This window comes from Rattus norvegicus, chromosome 5 (genome assembly GCF_021556685.1).
Source record: "Rattus norvegicus strain SHRSP/BbbUtx chromosome 5, alternate assembly SHRSP_T2T, whole genome shotgun sequence".
In the NCBI taxonomy this organism is placed as follows: domain Eukaryota; kingdom Metazoa; phylum Chordata; class Mammalia; order Rodentia; family Muridae; genus Rattus; species Rattus norvegicus.
Window position 1 is genome coordinate 139,150,305 of NC_141538.1, and position 19,995 is coordinate 139,170,299.

The window sequence follows — 19,995 nt, forward strand, 5'->3', positions numbered from 1 at the left end:
ATAGTGCCACTTCCAGGGGCCAAACATATTCAACACACCACACCACGATGTTGTTATAACGTGTAATCAAATGCAACCAATCCTTGAATGAGCATACAACTCAAGTGCATGATAGCCCATTATTTGTGGGAGCTGACACTGAAGGTCACTGTTAAGACAGACTAGAGAGAATTAGTTTGTACGATATTTTTTTTTTTTTTTTGGTTCTTTTTTTCGGAGCTGGGGACCGAACCCAGGGCCTTGCGCTTCCTAGGTAAGCGCTCTACCACTGAGCTAAATCCCCAGCCCCGAGAGAATTAGTTAATGATGTCATGGTGGAAGGATGCCAGTGGCTGTTACATGACAAGCTCACTAGGTCAGCAGGAGTTGCCTCGATTTCACTGAATTCAAAGAACAGAAATAGATAAGCTACCATGCATTATGTACTGTGCTAAGCACCTTTGCTTATAAGTCTACACGCACTTGCCTCTGAGGACCAGAAGCATCTATGTCTAGTGGCTCACAACTGCCTAAAACTCCAGTTTGGGTGAGGGTGAAGGGGCTGGATGGGTGAACATAAAGGTAGCCTAAATGTCTTACAACCTGATAGACATATTCAGTTCAAGTGTGTAAATAATTATAATAGAAAACAGTGAGACAGAACTTAATGGCATAGAGTAGCTATCATAGATCCCAAAGTGAAAAGTAGCTCAGGATGAAAAGGAATCAGGAAAAGGGATGGACTATAGATGTCCGTGCCAGCCAACGGTCTTTTTTTTTTTTTTTTGGTTCTTTTTTTCGGAGCTGGGGACCGAACCCAGGGCCTTGCGCTTCCTAGACAAGCGCTCTACCACTGAGCTAAATCCCCAACCCCTTTTATTTTTTTAAAGGTTTATTTTATGTATGTGAGTACACTGTCGCTGTCTTCAGACACACCAGAAGAGGGCATCAGATCCCATTACAGATGGTTGTGAACCACCATGTGGTTGCTGGGATTTGAACTCAGAACCTCTGGAAGAGCAGTCAGTGCTCTTAACCACTGAGCCACCTCTCCAGCCCCAGCCAACTGTCTTAATCCTCTCTGCCATCAGTCACTTCAAAAGCAGTGAAAACTCTTCTGGAATCCACTTGACTTATCATTTCTTTCCTTGCTGACCTTGCGAAGGACCCCTCATTCCCTGTTTAGCTCTTTCAGATGAGAAGGCTATGAGGTCTGTGTCTCAATCTCTGTGACTCTATTATTATGCTACAAGGAGAGGATAAATTAAGATCGAAGGCTGGGGTCTGGGAAGAGGGTTCAGAGTGTAGAGCGTTTACTACATGCAATCATGAAGGCCAGAGTTTGGGTTCCCAGAACACCAGCCAATGCCAGAAGACAGAGACAGATGAACTCCAGAGCAAGAAAGCTAGTAATACTTGCTGTGCCTTGAGCTGGGGGTTTGACGGAGAGAGTCCACCTATTGAGTAAAATAGAACAATGGAGGATGATTCCTGATCAACACATGTATCCATACCAACATGCATGCACACCCACATACATGTCCACATACGTGTCCATATGCGAAACATGCAAACACACAAAAAAAGTAGAAACATGGAAGGATTCAAGGCTTAATCAGCTGACATTGGGATGGGAAAATGATCCTGGATTGTCTGGGTGGTTTCCTTGTGATCACAGTGACAGAGAGAAGTGAAAGGGAAATGACAGAAGTTATGTTTGGGGGTTGGGGATTTAGCTCAGTGGTAGAGCGCTTGCCTAGCAAGCGCAAGGCCCTGGGTTCGGTCCTCAGCTCCGAAAAAAAAAAAAAAGTTATGTTTGGAGTAAGGCATATCAGGGACCTGCCCATTGCTGGCATTGAACATGGCTGTGGGTTTGAGCCAAAGCATGCTAGTAGCTTCTAGTAGATGCTAAAGGAAAGGAGACAGAGTCTCTCCTAGAACTTCCAGAAGAATCTGGCCATTAACACCCAGTTCATAGAACAGCAGGACTGATTTCCGACTTCTGACCTTCAGAATTATTAGATACTAAATTTGTGTTATTTCAAGCTACCACACTTGTGGCAACTATTTATGGAAGCAATAAGAATTCATGCAGAGTGTGTGAAGCCGGTCAGAGAAAGAACAAGTTTTGAATGAAAGTTCACAGTTTTGTGCATTGTGGGCTGAAGAGCTGGTGGCTACTTGCAGGTTATTAGAAATGTAGATGTGGGAAAAAAAAGAAATGTAGATGTGAATCCTAGAGGAGGGGTCAGGACTCAAGACTTTAGAGTCATTTCATGGAGGGAACACTTAACACCTAGAATTTAGGCAAATGAGTATTAGTCAATAAATTCAGAACTGTGCTTTTCTTACAGAGCTACAACACAGACAGTGAATGCAAGCCACGTATGCTATTCAAAGATGCCATCAACGGGGCTCAGAGATGGCTCAGTGGGCAAAAATGCTAGCCCCATAAGCCTGGAGACAGTTTGTCTCCCAGACCCGTATACAAAACTGAATTCCATGGCATACACCTATAATCTCAGAACTCTTACTGTGAGCTGGGAGACAGAGACAGGAGGGTTCCCTGGAAACCTGCAGGTCAACTCTCCTGGAGCACACAGTATAGCTCAAAAATAAGAGAGACCCTGGCTCAACAAGGGGGAAGGTAAAAACCAACTCCAGAATGTTGTCCGTTGCTGTCCACATTCATTCCATGGTATTCACATGTGCGTTCTCTCTCTCTCTCTCTCTCTCTCTCTCTCTCTCTCTCTCTCTCTCTCTCACACACACACACACACACACACATACACACACACACAATCCATGTCAACAACCATATTAAAACAGAGAAGAAACACGTAAAATTAAACCTTTTATTTTACTAAATATGTCCAGATTGCTGTCACTTTAACATTTTATCAGCACAAAGATTACCAAAGAGTTCTTTGATATCCCTTTTTTGCAAGTAATCTGTGTATACCTTACACATGCAGCATACGTCTGCAATTAATTTCAAGGTCTCAGTAACCTTCATGGGGCTGGTCTAGTGGCTGTATCAGGCAGTGCAATTAGAGGGAGAGCAGACAGCGAGTGGAGCCTTGAGAGACACCTGCATTAGGGAGATAAGAGGAGGGAAAAGAGTCAGTGGAGAAATTGACAGAGACAGGAGGATAATCAGGACAGCACAATGTCTAAAAGTCCGAGCATCTTTTAGTGCAGGGAAGAAGGTCATCAGACACTTTGGTGCAAAGCATCCTTCACTCTTGCGTTTGAGAGGGCTTCCCCTGCTGTAGTGTGGCTCTGCACTACAAAATCATCCATTTGCCACGACTTTAGGGGTTTCATGTATGGACCCAAATATGTTTAGTGGCTCCAGTACAGGTGACTGGAGATAACCGGGGACTAAACGAAAGAAGAAAGGAACAGTTAGGTGGTACAAAGTTGTCAGAGGGGGTGATAATTTAAAACAGGTGCCTGGTGGGAGTAAGATGGAGATTGGGTTACCATGACAACCGATTATTTCATTGGCCCAATGACCAGTTGCTATGGCAACAAAATCTTTGTGTCAGTGTGACATAGATCCCAAGGGAGAGGATGCTTGTGCAAAGGACCCCATGCTCATTGATAAAGCCTTCACATTTGCAATAATTTCTGCATTGCTTGAAGTCTCTCTCCCAGGCATGCCAGTTAAACAGGGCGTTCTCCTTCTCCCTTGCCATGCATTTATAGCAATCACTGATTACAAAATGCCTACATTTTCCTGTTCTACATAATGTATGTGTAATAAATGCTCTTTGGTTGTTTTCGTCCCTCGAAGGTAGGGGTCATTCTTAAAGTAGAGTTGTACTGTCCAGACATTCAATATACTGTACTTACTATGCAGTGGGCTAGGAGAGAGCCAGTGGGAGCCACTGGAAAGACACAGACCTTGGGAGTCAGTCAGATGTGGACTACGTATCTTCTTTACGTCTGCTGTCTTCCAGTTGTGTGGCCTGAGGAAAGTTGTTTGTTCTTCCTCCTCCTTGAGAGAAAGAGTCTCATTATGTAGCCTCCTGGAGCTCACTATGTAACCAGGTTGGTCTTGAACTCACATAGTTGTGCTTCTGCCTCTGCCTCCCAAGCGCTGGGATTAAAGGCATGCACCACTATGTCTGGCTCAGAAGTAACTTTTAAGGTAAAAAAACATATAGAGAAGATAACGAGTTTTCTTTTGTTAACTTTTAGAATGTATTTATTAAATGTATATAAGTGCACTGTCGCTGTCTTCAGACACACCAGAAGAGGGCATCAGATCCCATTACAGATGGTTGCGAGCCGCCATGTGGTTGCTGGGACTTGAACTCAGGACCTTTAGAAGAGCAGTCAGTGCTCTTAACCACTGAGCCATCTCTCCAGCCTTATAATGAGTTTTCATGTGTGGATTTTATTTGAGTTTTGACTCAAATAAAAATTTAAGAGACCCATAAAGTGACTGGATGTGTAATCATTGGGAGGAAGTATCGAAGATGTAGCTTATGACAAGCAGGATGACGTAGACTATCAGAAGAGTGAACTGGCTGTGCGGAGACTGACAGAAAGTCTCTGCTCGCTGTGGTCAGACAGGTGTCAATATCCAGAATGTATAAGAACTGCAGAACAGAACTGAAAACACCCTGCTGATCAGTAAATGGGCCACTGACTTGAGTAGACAGTTCTCAAAAAAGGGGTGGGGATTCAAATGGCGAAGAAATATTTTTAAAGGTTTTTAACATTAGTCATCTGGGCAGTGCAATTCAGATCATTTTGAGATTTTAGTTTGTCCCAGTGACTAGCCACTACCATGAAAACAAATAACAGATATTGTAAGGAAGAGGAACTTTAATCCGTATTGCTGTATGAGGATAGACAGTATAGACATAGAGGAGTGTCAGAATTTGAACAATAAAAGCACTGTCACATCTACTGTCCCCGGGACCTAGTTTCTGCTACAAGGGCATTTGCATAGCGTTATACTTATTGTAAGGAAGTGAAATCATCCTAGGTGTCTGTCAACAAGTGAATGGAAAGAGAAGAACTAGGCCACAAATTGAATTTTATATTTACTTACAAAAAAGTAGAATTATGAAAGTTTTGGGGAAATGGATGGGATTGGAAAATATGTTAAGTGGGAGAACCCAACCGAGCACAGAAAGACAAATGCCATGCATTTTCTCTCCTCTGCAGGTCCTAGCATCTCTTTTTATACATGTGTAGTTCTGAGTGTGAGTGGTCAGCGGTCAGGAGAGTAGCAAAGGGTCTGAGGGAAACTCAGGCTTTGAGGACTTGATGGGGAGGGGACAGAGCACGTGCAAAGTAAAGCAGGCACAGTGAGAGGAAGGCATGAGGTGATGGGTCGGGGAACCAAAGCTATGTATATATGAAAATGCCCCAAAGAAATCAAGGATATGTTTGTGCTAATTAAAATAAAGTGTATATCCTACAATTGTGTACACGAGACCCTAAAGACTACCAGGAAAACTTAGATATGATAAACACTCTCAGCAGAGTGGCAGGACATAAAATTAAGACATAAGATCAGTAACCTTCCTGTAGTTAAGCATGCCAAGAAATAAGAAAAAAAATCCATTCAAAATTGCAAAGAGTGTGGGAAGAGGAGAAGTGGTGGCTGCCACTCCTCTTGGAGTAAATCTAAGCCAGGAAGTAAACAACCCCTACAATAAAAACTTTAATACACTGAAGAAATTGAGCCAGATGCTAGAAGGTTAAAAGACCTTCCATGCTCACAGATAGGAAGAACTAATGTTGTGAAAATGGTTATTTTGACAATAGCGGCCTACAGCTTCAATGAAGTCCCATTAAATTTCATCAGCACTTTCTGGCTTTTGTTTTTGTTTTTGTTTTTTTCTTGTTGTTGTTGATGTTTTTGGGGTTTTTGTTTGTTTCTTTGTTTTTTTTTTGTTTTTTTGTTTTTTTTTACGGTAAGAGAAAAAAAAATCTTAAAATCCACATGGAAACAGAAAAGACCCTGGATCCTGAGCAAAGGGAAGGATTATGGGAATATCACCACATCTGATGTCAAGTACTGTAGCAGAGCCTTAGTACTGAAACCAGATATGTGTTTGACAGGATATGACGGGGACCCAGACATGTTTATGGACCATTTGTACTTCCTGTACTGCGAGTGTCCATTCATTGGTGCATTTATTTACTTATTCCTTCATTTTTAAAATCGTAAGACGGGGTTCACATGCCTCGGGCTGAGATATGCAACAGCGGCTTGATTTTTGACAAACGCACACTTTAGAAAGGACAGCATCTTCAACAAATGGTGCAGGATGTCAGCATGGAGAAGACCCTTATGGTTCACTTATAACTCCACTCCAAATGGATCAAAATCTGTAATACAGGATGTGAACAGAGGTTACTATTAGAGGAAAAAGCAGGAAGTGCACCTCAAGATACAGGTATCAGCAAGGACTTCCTGCACAGGAGTCACTCAGAAAATAATGTGGACAACAGACAAGTGAGATTTCGTGAAATGAAGGCTCGTGCAGAGCAAAGGAAACAGCTAATGGAGGCGGGGCAGCTCACAGGTGGGAGAAAATCTTCGATAGTTGCACATGTGACAGAGGATTGCTATCTAGACTACACAAGAGACTAGAAATTCATAAATAACAAGAAATCAAACGACAGGGTTGATGAACCAGTTAGTTGGGTGGAGTGAAATGCCACTACACACCCGTAATCTGAGCATTTGGGAGGTGAAGGCAGGAGGAGCAGTTCTAGGTCATCATCAGGTACAGATCTTGTACAAGGGTAGCCTGAGGTATTCCAGACATTGTTTTACAGTGAATGAATGAATGAGTGAATGAATGAATGAGTGAATGAATGAATGAATGTGCTAATGAAATGAACAGACACTCTCAGATGAAGTACAAAGGATCAGTTATTTGTATGAATGAAAAATGTTCAAACTCGCTGGCGACCTGAGAAACCCAAAACTACATTGAGATCCCATTTCTGTCCAGTGAGAATGGCTGTTACTAAGAAAACAACAAATGCAACCAATGAGGTGGCCAAACACAACATTTATGCCCTGCTATTAAGCATAAACTAGTCAGGGCACTGGAATTCAGCACAGAGGGTCCTCCAAAAACTAAAAGTAGATCTATCCTGCAATCTCATTATATCACTTGTGAGTATTTACCCAGGCGACTCCAGGTCACCACACCACACTCGGGCATCCATGTTTATTACCACACTCACAGGAGCTAGTTTGGGGAACAACTTAGGCATCCATTGACCGAGGAATGGGTAAAGAAACTGTGGTGTACACATACAGAGGGATTTTTTTTTCAGCCATAAATTCTTGAGCCATAAAGAATGAAGTCATATCGTTTACAGGAAAACAGATGTGTCTAGCGGCAACATAAGGCAGTCTCAGGAAGGTGGATATTGTGCTTTCTCTTATCGCAGCTCCTGGATTTTATGTGGACATATAAAGTCCTGTGTGCATATATTATATGAAGTGAAACCCTCAGGGGACAAGGTAATTAACAGGACAGCAGAGAATTGAGAAGAGAAATGAATGAGGAGGGAGAGTAGGCACATGGAAGGATACATTGTGTGTAAATATCCTTAGGTAACCAGGACCATGTAAGTCAGTATACACTGACGACATAAAAATATATTAAAAACATATATAACCGGTAACTTCAGAAATTCACATCAGGATTGTAAACATGACAAGATTTTGCTGTAAAGAGAATTCAAATCTTTTGTAGGTATATTTGAAGACACGAGTGCATTAACTTCTTTGATGTCTGGAGTTTGCTTCAAAGTAAACCAGAAGGGGCAAGGTGAGGGCGAGGGTAGGCTGGAGATGAATCTGTACTACTGCCCGCCACTCAGTAGCTGTCACAGTTGATGACTCTAAGGAGTTCTTGTCCTTTCTTGTCATTTTCATATTGAAGTTTCCCAAGATGAATAATTTGAAAAACTAAGGAGCTATACATTAACAACATTGCGTTAGTTGGCTTTCTTTTTGCTGTGATAACATACCTAATACAGCCAACCTAAAGGAGGAAAGATTGATTTTGGCTTATAGCTTCCATTCTTTCTTGGCCTTTGGCACTTGGGCAGAACCACATGGTGATGGGAGGGATGGAGGAGGGGACTGTTCCCCTCATGGCAAATGGAAGGCAAAGGGAGGGTACAGACAAAGTATATAACCTTTAAAGCACACCCTGTGGTCATCTACTTCCTCCTATAAGGGTCTCACATTGTAGGTTTTCCCCAAAGAGGCCACACATAGGGACCAAGTATTCACAGGAGCCTACAAAGGGTGTTTCATTCCCAAACCACCGCAAACCTTAAGTTTATCTATCCAAGACTGAATGCACATAGACTCAGATGTAAGAAAATAAGGAATAGTGGTGGATAATCTGCAGTGTTTTAGCATGTAAGTTAATGTTTCCTTTTAGCTGGTTCTCCATAGAGACATTTCTACATCATAAACATAAACAATGCTATCTTGTTAGATGCCTCAAGAAACAAACTCCAAAAGGCGAGGGGTATGGTTTTGAGGGGAGGGAGGGCTTTTGTGATCAGCCTTGGTGGAGGAATGAAATAAATAGGACTGGGCAGAGGAAGTTTGGCTATGATGTAGCTGGTATACAAGTCTCAATCACTTCCGCAGCAAACCCTGGGGAGTGTGAGAGAGGAAAGGGGACCTCAGCTAGGTTTCACCTGAAGGACAGAGATGGTCCTTCGTTCAAGGAACCACTCTCCCACGTGTCTTGCTTCAAGCTCTCATTCATTTTTGAAGGCTAAACTCAAATGTCCATGTATAGGCAAACACTTTAAGACCCTCAGATTCAGTCAGATTAAACTCCTTCCTCTGCTCTCCTTTCTGTGGTTTCTGTTAATGCACCACATACCCATCCAGCAGCTATTATCATTTCAACTTGCGGATGAGAAAACTGAGCTTAGAGAAATTAAGAAATCACCCAACTAATGTTATTGAGCTTGGGTTGATTTTAAGGGCGGATGGGGAGCCCATGTTCTTGGTCACGATTATGCCATACTGCCCCCTAGCTACTGTTTCTATCTTTGTAGTACCTTACACTCTTGAAGGAAACAGGAATAAACAGGTTGAATTCCTTCCTGCCTTTACAGGATTCATTCACAGGTTAGGACAGGCTTAGCCGGTTGTGTTCTCCTCAGTGGTTGCATCAAGAATATCCTGTGGAAGTATTTTCCCCCTCCACTCTACCTCAGTACTGGGGATTGAACTAAGGGCCTCACACAGTCTAGTCTTTAAATCACTGCTCTTCACTCTTTGAAGATACCTAGAAAACGTTAAGCCTTGGGGCTCTCTGCCCTGATATTCGTCTGAGTTTAGCATTAACCTACATGTTTTCTTTGTCCAATCCCATTATCAACTCAACTAAGCTAATTTTCCAATCATCAAGCTGTCTGGAGCCCTCCATGTTTTCTACAGCTCTGTAATGCCCCAGGAGCGTGTGTGCCTTTAGTGAACTCTTCCCTCACTCCAGGCCCCCAGAGTCCCTGTCCCACTCACCATTTGTATGATTTTTTTTTTCTTTTTTTCAGAGCTGGGGACTGAACCCAGGGCTTTGCGGTTGCTAGGCAAGCGCTCTACCACTGAGCTAAATCCCCAACCCCTGAGCTAAATCCCCAACCCCTATGATTTTTAAATAAATAAAAAGTACGATGTAAAAATGAACTATTCCCTAGCCCAAGTTGGCAACAAATTGTAGCACAGCCAAGAGCTTTTGCAGTGAATCAGAAGCTCCAAGTTACAGGTCTAGATCATTATACATTAGTTTGACAAAAATATGGAGAATGCCTAGTGGGTGCCAGGTACGATGATGGTACTGTGTTTAGAGACAGATGGACATGGTCCGTTTCAAACATAGGGACTGAATTCTAACTTTCAGTATAACTTCCCTAGGTCTGGGGCACAAAAAGGCTTAAAGAGGCCCACAGATCAAAACTGAATTCAAGGGGTTGGGGATTTAGCTCAGTGGTAGAGCGCTTGCCTAGCAAGCGCAAGGCCCTGGGTTCGGTCCCCAGCTCCGAAAAAAAGAAAAAGAAAAAAAAAAAGATTTTAAAAACTGAATTCAAAATTGCTATGTCCTTTTTCCTTTTCCTTTCATAATCCCCAGGTAATCTCTTTTACCTGGAAAAGATACCAGAGCTTTAAGAAGTTCCAGAAAAGGCTTCAGAATCTGTCTGTATAAGCTCGGTTATGTTGCCGTAGCGATCCTCAGCTCTCAGTGGTCCAGTGGATTGTTTTCCTCATTTGTTGGGTCCTGTCCAGGTGTGGTGTGGCTTTGCTGCACGTTTTCCATTCTGGGTCTGCCGCCCATGAAATAGCCTTTACCCCAAGCAGCAATGGTTGTCAGGACAGCTAGAAATGGACAGCATGATATGGCACACTCGCTGGAGGCTTGTCTCATACAGATACTCCCATTCCATCAGGTGATAGAAGTCACAAGGTCAATTCTGCTCTCAGTGGGAAGGTCTAACCCAACCTTGAGAGCCACCCTAAGCATTTGGAAATGGTAATCATACTGACTCTGTGGTACTTAGATGCTAAGACAACATCTTAAGGTAGCTAGTCCCAGGAGGTTGCAATTTTCAAATCAATAGAAACAATGATTGTGGGGTTGGAGAGTCTTTTGAAAATGGGCAGAACAAATGCTAAGAATCAGGTAGTTCTGGGTTCAAATCCTCTGCTTGCTCTTCTTCAAAACTGAGATGGGCTTTTCCCAGTTTTGTGGGAAATTTAAATAAAAAGATGCAAAGGGTCCATTATGCAGTCCACAAAGAATATTCAGTAGGTAATAAGTATGTCTTCGTCACTCTCCCCAGCACTGGAGCTTCCCAAAGGTTCCCATTTAGTTCATCCAACACAAAATCAGTCAATGTTACAGCTCAAAGCTAATAATTTCATTTCCAAATTTGCACCCAGAGGGTCAAGTTACACTGAGCTACAAAGCTGACTGCCATTTCTCTGCTGTGAGCTCCTACTCATTCATTCTAGCATCCCCTAAAATACGAGTAATTGGTGGAGAGGAGATCTCCCTTGAACGTCCATCAGTTCATCTACGTTATTGCTTACATCTAATGTAACTACTCCATCCAGTCTACTCATTTGCTCATGTTTGCTCAGCTGTCTTGGTGCCTTTGTGTCTCTCATTATGTTTTTAATTAGCTCAGTTGATTCTGAGAGTGGAGGTGAGCCAAGGTTTGAGGCAAGTTACAAGAAACAGAGAAAGGTGTGTGTGTATATGTGTGTGTGTGTGTGTGTGTGTGTGTGTGTGTGTAGTATATCAGTGCACATTTGCTATCAGATTATCAAATAAATTATTTTGGCTTTACTGGTGGTGGTGAACTTGAGTCCAAGCTGGACCCTTCCATGGAAACTGTTTGGCTCCTGTAGGTTGTGAAAACTACCTTTTGTTTTACTGATAGTCAGAAAAGCCAAACTAGCTGAGGGAAGAATTTAGTTTAAGGATAGTTTACATAGAGCAATGTAGTCTAGATCCAGGAGATAGTTATTGCTGTCAGCCATGAGTATTTAATGACCTTTTATAAGACTCCTATTTCTGTAGCTTGGCTCTTCTTCTAGCTACACTTTTCCCACTTTTGTACAAGTTGTTCTCACCCAACTTGAGGTTTTCTTTATTCCCAAACTTACTGCTGTTTCTAGAGAGCAAACTTCTGCTCATTTCCTGGCTTCACCCCACCCTTACCTTTTGAGGGGGAAGCTTTCTTTGTCTCTCCAGGCCCACAGTTTCCTGCACCAAACTGAACAGTTTGCCTTATCCCCGTTTCCATGGCACGAATACAAATCTCTGCTGACTTGCATTGAAATGGACTGTTTATCTATTCGTGTTTAACTCCTTGATATTTAACACAGTGTCTGGAATGAGTAGGCACTTGATAAATGATTGTTGACTGCTCTTTAAGTACGCATAGTGACTAATACTCAAGTGTTGTCATCAAGCAGCTGTAAGCGGTTTGAAGAGCTTCCCAATGGCCAATGTGTAACTTTTTATATTTTACATCTAATACAAGTTATGTTAGATAACGATAATCAGGAAATCTGGAAAGCTCTTCTAGAGCTGGAAATGAGAAGGCCTTGCATCATGTTTCTCTCTTCTCCCCTTGCAAATCTTGGCTCGTTTTACATTTATTTCCCATTTCCCCCGTTTCTTTTGCAACACATACAGAGAAAAGGACCAGAAGGACTCTTGTTTGTCTAAGTGACTGTGGAGTCAAACTTGTCGAACATCCTGCCATAAATACTCTGTGCCCAACCCTGGGCTTGTAGGGTTCTTACCGCTAGGCCCTGGACTGTGTCCTTTTCAGGGGATGTACAGTCCACACGAAGCTGGAGAAAGCCTAAAGACAATAAGGAGCAGTAACACCTTCATCTCTGTCTCCAACATCTGTCCCCAGGATTATCACCTCTTCTCTGAGAGCTGGCCTGCCCCAACCTTCCCTCCCAACCTATCTGCATCTCCCAAGATGGCAAACTACTCTTTTCCTGTGGTAACTATTCACCACGTATATAGTGAATAGCTGTCTTCGGGGGCTTTGACTCGATCATAGCCTGTGCACAAACTCTTTGGCTAAGTTTCTGTGATCAAAATCTCCAGCTGGTAGAAACAGGAATAGAGAAGGAGAGAAACTAAATCTGATATAGGTAACACATGAAGTTAAGGAATATTAAATTTGTACCTAGGTCTGTCCTTCCAACCTCGGTTTTAAACTTTCCTTCCTTGCAAGGTTTCAGAACCTTTCTTGTTGCTATGGCCATTGCAATCATGTGCATGTGTGTGTTTTTCCATGCTATATTTTTTAAAATTGATTTTATTGTGTATGTTTAAGGTGTAGAGCACATGTTATGGGATGAAAATCCATGGTGAACAGGTTACTATAGCAAAGCAAATTTGTACATCTGTCCTCTGACCATTATTAATTTTTTTTGTTTCTGTAGCCAGACCAGCTACATTCTATTTATAGCAGGAATTCCATAGACAGTACAAATTTTATTGGTCCTCCACCTTTTGAATCTCAGTGGCCTCTGGTTCTGTTCCTCAAAGGAAGTGGCATACCACCCGATCCTAGCAGGTATGTAAATCTGGTTTTTCTCCAATTCTATGCACCCTGAAAACTAGAATGAACATTCCTGTACGGTGTCTCAGAATTCCAAAACAGTGAGAAGTGTCCTGTCCATCACTTGGAAGAGGAGGATGTATCAGTCAGGGTTCTCTAGAGTCACAGAACTTATGGAATCTCTCTTATACATTAAGGGAATTTATCATGATGATTTACTAACCCACCAATGGGCAGCTGTAGATTGGAAGTCCAAGAATCTGGTAGTTACTCAGTCTTATGAGGCTAGTTGTTTAAGCTGGTCTTCTGTAAAAGTAGGTTCCGACAGAGACAGATGTGCTGGCAAGTAAGTGCAAGCAGGCAAAGGAGAGTGAATCTTCCTTCTTCCAATGTCTCTAGGTAGGCCTCCAGCAGAAGGTGTGTCCCAGATTAAAGGTGTGTACCACCACGCCTGGATCTGGGACTTGCTTTGATCCAGGCTAACTATGAACTCAGAGATCTCCTTGCCTCAGTCTCCTGGATTAAAGGCATATACTACCTTGCCTGGGCCTAAGCTTTTCATGGCCACTATGCCTCAAGATTCCTATGCTAAGATCCAGGTCATAAACTTGTCTCTTCCAGCCTCAAGATCTGGATCATGGGTGTGCCCTCCAATTCTGGATTGCAGTTCATTCCAGATATAGTCAAGCTGATAACCAGGAAAAACCATTACAGAGGTAGTGAATGGGTACTTAAGTTTCTCAGAGAGATTCCTGACTGGTCTTTCATGATCCTGATCTAAGCTTCATGTTAAATTCTGGTGACACCTGGCTTGTTTACCCCTCCTACAAATGGAAACAGCTATACCCATCTCTTTAAGAGCAGTACCCGGGCTGCTCTTTAGTTTTCCTTTGTCTATAGCCTAGGAAAAAGGTGAACTTTGAGACTTCAGAGGCTGGGAAGGCTAATGTTAATTATGTTCAACTAAGGATCCACTTGATTGACCAGCAAGTCAGGTAATTCCAATTCTTTCTGGAGCTCTGGGACAGTCTACCCTTTCCCAGAAAGTTGGCAAGGGGGTCAGTGGGGGCATCCTCTTTGGGACTATGTTCTCCTTGTCATAGTGTTATGTAATCAATTTTCTTATTTCCCACTAGACTATGAATTCTCTGTTGTTGAGACAGGGTTCATGTGGCCTAGGGTGGCCTCAAACTCATGATCCTCCTGCCAGTTTCTCCAGAGCTGAAGTTATAAACATACATCTAGATGAATTATTTTTCTTTTTTTTTTTTTTTTTTTTTTTTTTTTTGGTTCTTTTTTTTTCGGAGCTGGGGACCGAACCCAGGGCCTTGCGCTTCCTAGGCAAGCGCTCTACCACTGAGCTAAATCCCCAACCCAATGAATTATTTTTCAAATTATTTATTGTGGTGTATGTGTGCGTGTGTGTGGTCAGAGACAACCTTGTGAGATTGGTTCTTTTCTACCCTTACATGGATTCCAGGGATTAAGTTCTGGTCACTAGGCTTGTGCAGCAATCTCCTGTACCTGTTGAGCCATCTTGCTAGCCCCTAGACGGATAACTTTAAAGTATAAAAACCTGTATCCTATTTTCCTGTGTGGTACTTAGGTTATCACCTCCACCCTGGGTAATGTCACCTCTGACTTCCTATCCTGTACGCTAAGCAGAGTGTTTACTGTTTAAAGCTCTATAGAGACAGTTTAGCCCACAAGATCTCCCTCTGTCCTTATCTTTGACCTCTCCTGGCCTCACTACTTCCTAACACTGCCAGGATGATTTAACCAGTTACACTGAATCCCTTCACTTCTTTCAGGCCTCTGATTCAAGTTGCCTCATTATTGTGGCTCACCAAGGCAGCTCTTTTTAATCCCCCCCTCTCCCCCCGGAGCTGAGGACCGAACCCAGGGCCTTGCGCTTGCTAGGCAAGCGCTCTACCACTGAGCTAAATCCCCAACCCCCGAAGCAGCTCTTTTTAAAAGGACTATCCTTTTAGTGTTTCACACAGCTCTGTCCTGACCACTTTTTCCTCGTTTCATTCAACGTTCTCTAACATTATTACATAATTCTTTTTATTTTTATCACCTTTCTCTCTGTCTGAGAGGGAATGATAGTACCACCTACATCCCCTTTCTGTTCACTGATTCATCTTAAGCACTAAAGTAGTGCCTGGTACAATAACTTTTTAAGTCCGTCTCACTGGAGTATTCTGGACAGAAGTGAGTACTTTGAATCCCCATTGCCTGGAGATGCTTGCCAGACGAAAGTGTTCAATGCGTGATAAAGGAATGGAGGGATGGTTTCACGATGTCTTAGCTCAGCAAAGTCACCAGGGTCATTCTCTTAGATCTTTGCCTTCTCTTTCAACCAAACTCACTGACATCCATCTACCCATCAAATGCCCAAATCCTGAGCAAATGCTTTAAGTTCCCAATTGTTCTTGAGGCTGCAGGGAAGAGTACGTGACTTAATACAGCATCTGCGCAGCAAATAATACCTCCCAAGGTAATTAAGTGTATAAGGACAGGGCAGGTTGTCAGCGCTAATAGTTCAAAGGTAGGATCACTGAAGACTGAGGGAAAGTCCAAAGTTTACCGGAAGTCTGAACAACCCTACTAAACGCTCCACCTGTTGATAACGAGGTCACGACCTGGCTAGCTAACTCGAGATGGAGAGGGTGACGCGGCAGGGGTAATGACAAGATGACATGCCTGGGTAGGGAGGGGCCTCGAACCCGGGTTCTTGACATTCCGAAGGACGCGTGTCCCCAAGCAAGGTCCAAAGCGCCCCAGTGGCGGCCGGGAAAATCTGCGCTGTGTGCTTGTCGGGGCCGCGCAGTGACAAGAGGCTGGAAGGCTGGGAGGTCACGAGGCGCATTCCTCAGGAGTTGGAATCCCGAGAGAGGGGCCAGGGACGCCTCGGCAGCTCTCACGCCTGAGGCGCAAGCACTGCAAGGCTCTCCGCACCCCCCACCGCCGGTTCCCGCTGGCCGCACGGAGGCAGAACCGCGAGAGCCTAGAGGCACTACTTGTCCCCGCGGAGGGATCCCTCGCAAATTGCCGCTGCAGCGACGGGGCGGGCCGTGGCGCCGAGGACGCCCGGCCGGGAGCGCTGAGACGTCGCGGGAGGCGGGGGTGGGAGGGAGAGGGCCGGGAAGTAGTTCCGGGTGCGCGGCCCCGGATGTTGGCTGCTCCCGCCGCCGCCGCCGCCGCCGCCGCCGCCGCTCTCGGCGCCGCTCCCGGCCTGGGCCGCTCGCTGAGGGCGCCGTTGGGACCTTTCGCGGGGAACAGAGACGCACGCAGCGGCCGGGGGCTCGGCCGGGCCGTCCCGGCCTGCGCAGCCTGAGGTGAGCACGCGTCGCCAGGGTCTCGTCGGGGCTGGGGCGGCGGGCGGGGAGGCGGGGCTGGGGCATCTCCCGGGACGCGGGCGGGGGCTGCCCTGGGCGAGCGGCGCTCGCTGTCCTCAGCGCACGCTCCCAGTGGCCGGCGGTGGGCGCAGGGCTGGGCCGGCCTGGTGGCGCGGCCCTCCCTCGCCCGCGGCGCCGCTCCTCAGCTGCCGCTGCCCCTCAGCTCAATGCCGCTCGCGCCCGCCCCTCCCCCAGGTGGGCCCGCGGTGCGGATGCCGGGGCCGCGGAGGACCGCGACAGTCGCGCCCTCATCGCTCCGTGACCTGCCCCTGGCCCGGGCTCGTCCGGTTCCCGGCGCGATGCGCGCTCTGGGCGCTATTCTGCCGGGACGGGGGTCAGTGCCTCGTGGGCCGCGGGTACCCTGCGGGGGTGAGGAGGCTGGGGCGAGGGTCCCATCTTCTGTCCTATCCTGTCCCTGCGTCCTTCTCTGGCATTGGGGCAAAGGCAGACTTCGCATGCGGACGTGTTGCTGCTGTCCTGCGTGTGTTGCATCCTGCCCACGTGGTAGTGTCCCGTCCCTCCCACCCCGTCCATTTTTTGCAGTTGGTCAAGATGTTTTTCCCTCGTGCTTTACCCCCCGTCTACCCTGTGATTTCTTCTGGGCAGCGTGGAAGATGTTAAGGTCAGTTTGTCTTGTCGAGGATGACTGTTGTTTGATGGAAGAATCAAGAGTTGTACTCTTACGAAATTGAGACTAGTAGGGGACATACCAGACCTTAGTTCATTGACACCTTTTCAACTCCAGTAGCTCTTGCTCTTTTCTCTACTACTCAGTCCTCCAGAGACAAGCGCTTGCTACTGATGTGTTGGTGTGTACGGTTTCTCTATTCTACTTGGTTGTGTCTCTTTGGCCTAGTATTTTCTAGTCCGTGTTGATGCAGGGCTCAAGTTGTTGCTGGATTTCTGAATGAGTCGTGACAGGGAGCTCGAAACTGGTGGGCTGCTTTTCGCCTTTCACTGTTCATTTGTCTTTATTTCTTCCTTGTGTTTTGTTCCCTAGTGAGAAAGCATGCATGCTCCATTGGGCATGATGCACGTAGATTATTCTCTAGTAGAGGCACTAGGTAGTCCCGCTTGCTGTTTTGAAAGTTCTTTTAGTCCACGTTTCTAAAATGCACTAGGTACTATTGGGCTCTGTTTTTTTTGTTTTGTTTTGTTTTTTAAACACTTTTAAATACGGGTCTCCCACCCAACCTTCCTTTAATATCTCTTCCAGGTTAACTGTTTACATCTTTCCCTCTTTGGAGACCATAGATTGCTCTCTTTACAGGAGCAGTGACGCTTTTTAGTGTTTTTAAACCACAGTATTTATGGAGAAAACGATAGCTGCTCATTTTTTGGGGGGCCAAGTTATCTCTATGTTTATGTTAGGAAGGGATATGTAGATGTTATTTAGTTTTTGAGTTTTTTGTTTAAGATGAACTTGAAGCTCTTTTCTGTTTGGTTTTGTATTGGATTGAGGTAGATCTTGCTCTGTTTTGTGCTGCTGGGAGTTCCCAATGACTTTATTAGGTGGTTTGTGGATGAGGTCAAGAATGTTTATTTTGGTTTTCAGTTTGTTTGGGTGAAATAAAAATTACTATTTTGAAGTCACTCTTTTTGATGTGAAAATTTCCAGTATTCTCTTGTTTTTCACACTGAAGTTTTTCCTTTTTTCATTTTAATTTTAGACAGTCTTATGTAGACCAGGTTGACCTCTAATACACTGTGGTTAGGGCTGACTTTGAACTCTTGTCTTGCCTTCACCTCCCAAGTACTGAAATTACAGGCTGTGTTACTACTGTAACTGCCTACCTGCCTACATTGTAGCCTTAAAATGTATTTCTGATAGTGCCTTTCCTTTTTTATTTGATACAAGTGTCAGCATATTCTTCCTTTTCCTTCTATGTAGAATAAAAGTTTTTTTTTTTTTTTTTTTTTTTTTTGGTTCTTTTTTTCGGAGCTGGGGACCGAACCCAGGGCCTTGCGCTTCCTAGATAAGCGCTCTACCACTGAGCTAAATCCCCAGCCCCGAATAAAAGTATTTAAATACAGATTCTGTTTTCATTATGCTAAGTATGGGTGGGGCGGTGAAAAATAGAATGTTCTGATATACTCAGACATATTTTTATAACAGGGCAGTCAGCATTTGTATACTTCTGTAAAACACAGTGCTGTGAAGTAAGATATATAGAGACAAGGACTAAAATACTGGTGTCTGAAAGCTTCAACTTGTGTTGAAAAGGAGGAGCAGTTGTCTGCTTATGGAGAATCAGCTTTACTCATCATTTTGTGTATTAAATAACAGCAGACTTATATTTGAAATAATATGACCAAATAAATGGTGTGAAAAAGGAATTTTCACAAAAAAAAAAGGTGAGGAGACAGGTGTGTTTAGGAGATTACAGGGCTGTCACAGAGCATTGCATTGGTGAGTAATAGGAACCTTGGCTGAGGATCTGTCAGGATAGGAGATTTGGTTTGATAGGCTGCCATAGTGCTTTCTTAAGACAGTGGAACGATGTACCTGAGGTAGGTCTATGTCAGCTGAGTGTGCAGGAAAAGGCAACCTGACTAGAATATTCTTGGAGAGTTTTAGGAATAATAGTCTGACATAAGAGACTGGTTGTGAAAATAAAATAATAGCGTTTATTGAATGGTTTACAGTGTTCCCAGAATTGTCAGCTTTTACATATACCTGTGTGGTGCGCAGTCAGGTGAGCTGTAGGTTTGCAGGGATGGGCCTGTAAGTGGTATAGTAAAACACTTGAATAGATGTTTTTCAGGAGAGATACTGTATAGTGGGGGAAACCTGCAGAATTTGGGGTTTTACAGTAGGCTAATAGAAAAATAAAGCATTCTGAGAAGAACCAAGAAGTAATTTCTGTCACAGAAGCCAAGAACAGGAAGATTTTCTACAAAGTAGGATTGTTGACAATATTTAATTCAGTTTTAAAATTCAGACTCTGACCTTAATGCAAAGATGGATGAACTAGACAAGAAGGAATTTTAAAAGAAAGGTAACATGACAAATTAGGTTTTCACCAATCTGTAGAGATTTTATGCTGGTTAAGGTTTCCTCTGGTGGTGGTATTCTTCTTCTTCTTATTGATCATATCAGAGTTATTCAATGATCAAAAATGGAGTTTATCTTTGGAAAAGAAACTAGTGTTCTATGCCTTTTATCCCAGCACTTGGGAAACAGAGGAGTAAGAGTATCTCTGAGTTCCAGGGCAGTTAGGACTACCTACTGCAAACCTATCAAACCAAAAAAGAAACTAATGTTCTTTTTAGATTTATTTATTTTATGTATGTGAATAAACTATAGCTGTCTTTAGACACACCAGAAGAGGGCATTGGATCTCGATCCCAATGCAGATGGTTGTGAGGCATCATGTGGTTTCTGGGAATTGAACTCAGCAGTCAGTGCTCTTAACCAATGTGCTATCTGTCCAGGGAAACTAGTGTTCTGAAGAAAGTTCTTGTTTGTTTTTCCTTTCCTTCTTTTCTTTTTTCTTTTTTG

General features: G+C 43.9%; 1 protein-coding gene across 5 annotated transcripts in view; it reads left to right on the top strand.

Moving 5' to 3' along the window:
• The first annotated feature begins 16,265 nt into the window (after positions 1-16,265).
• The window catches only part of Foxj3 (forkhead box J3), an 88,417-nt gene continuing 84,687 nt past the window's right edge, over positions 16,266-19,995 (top strand). For 2 of the 5 annotated variants that reach the window (XM_087549272.1, XM_087549274.1), the window contains exon 1: positions 16,266-16,433. The gene's annotated coding sequence lies outside the window, so the exon portion shown is untranslated. 5 annotated transcript variants of the gene reach the window in all.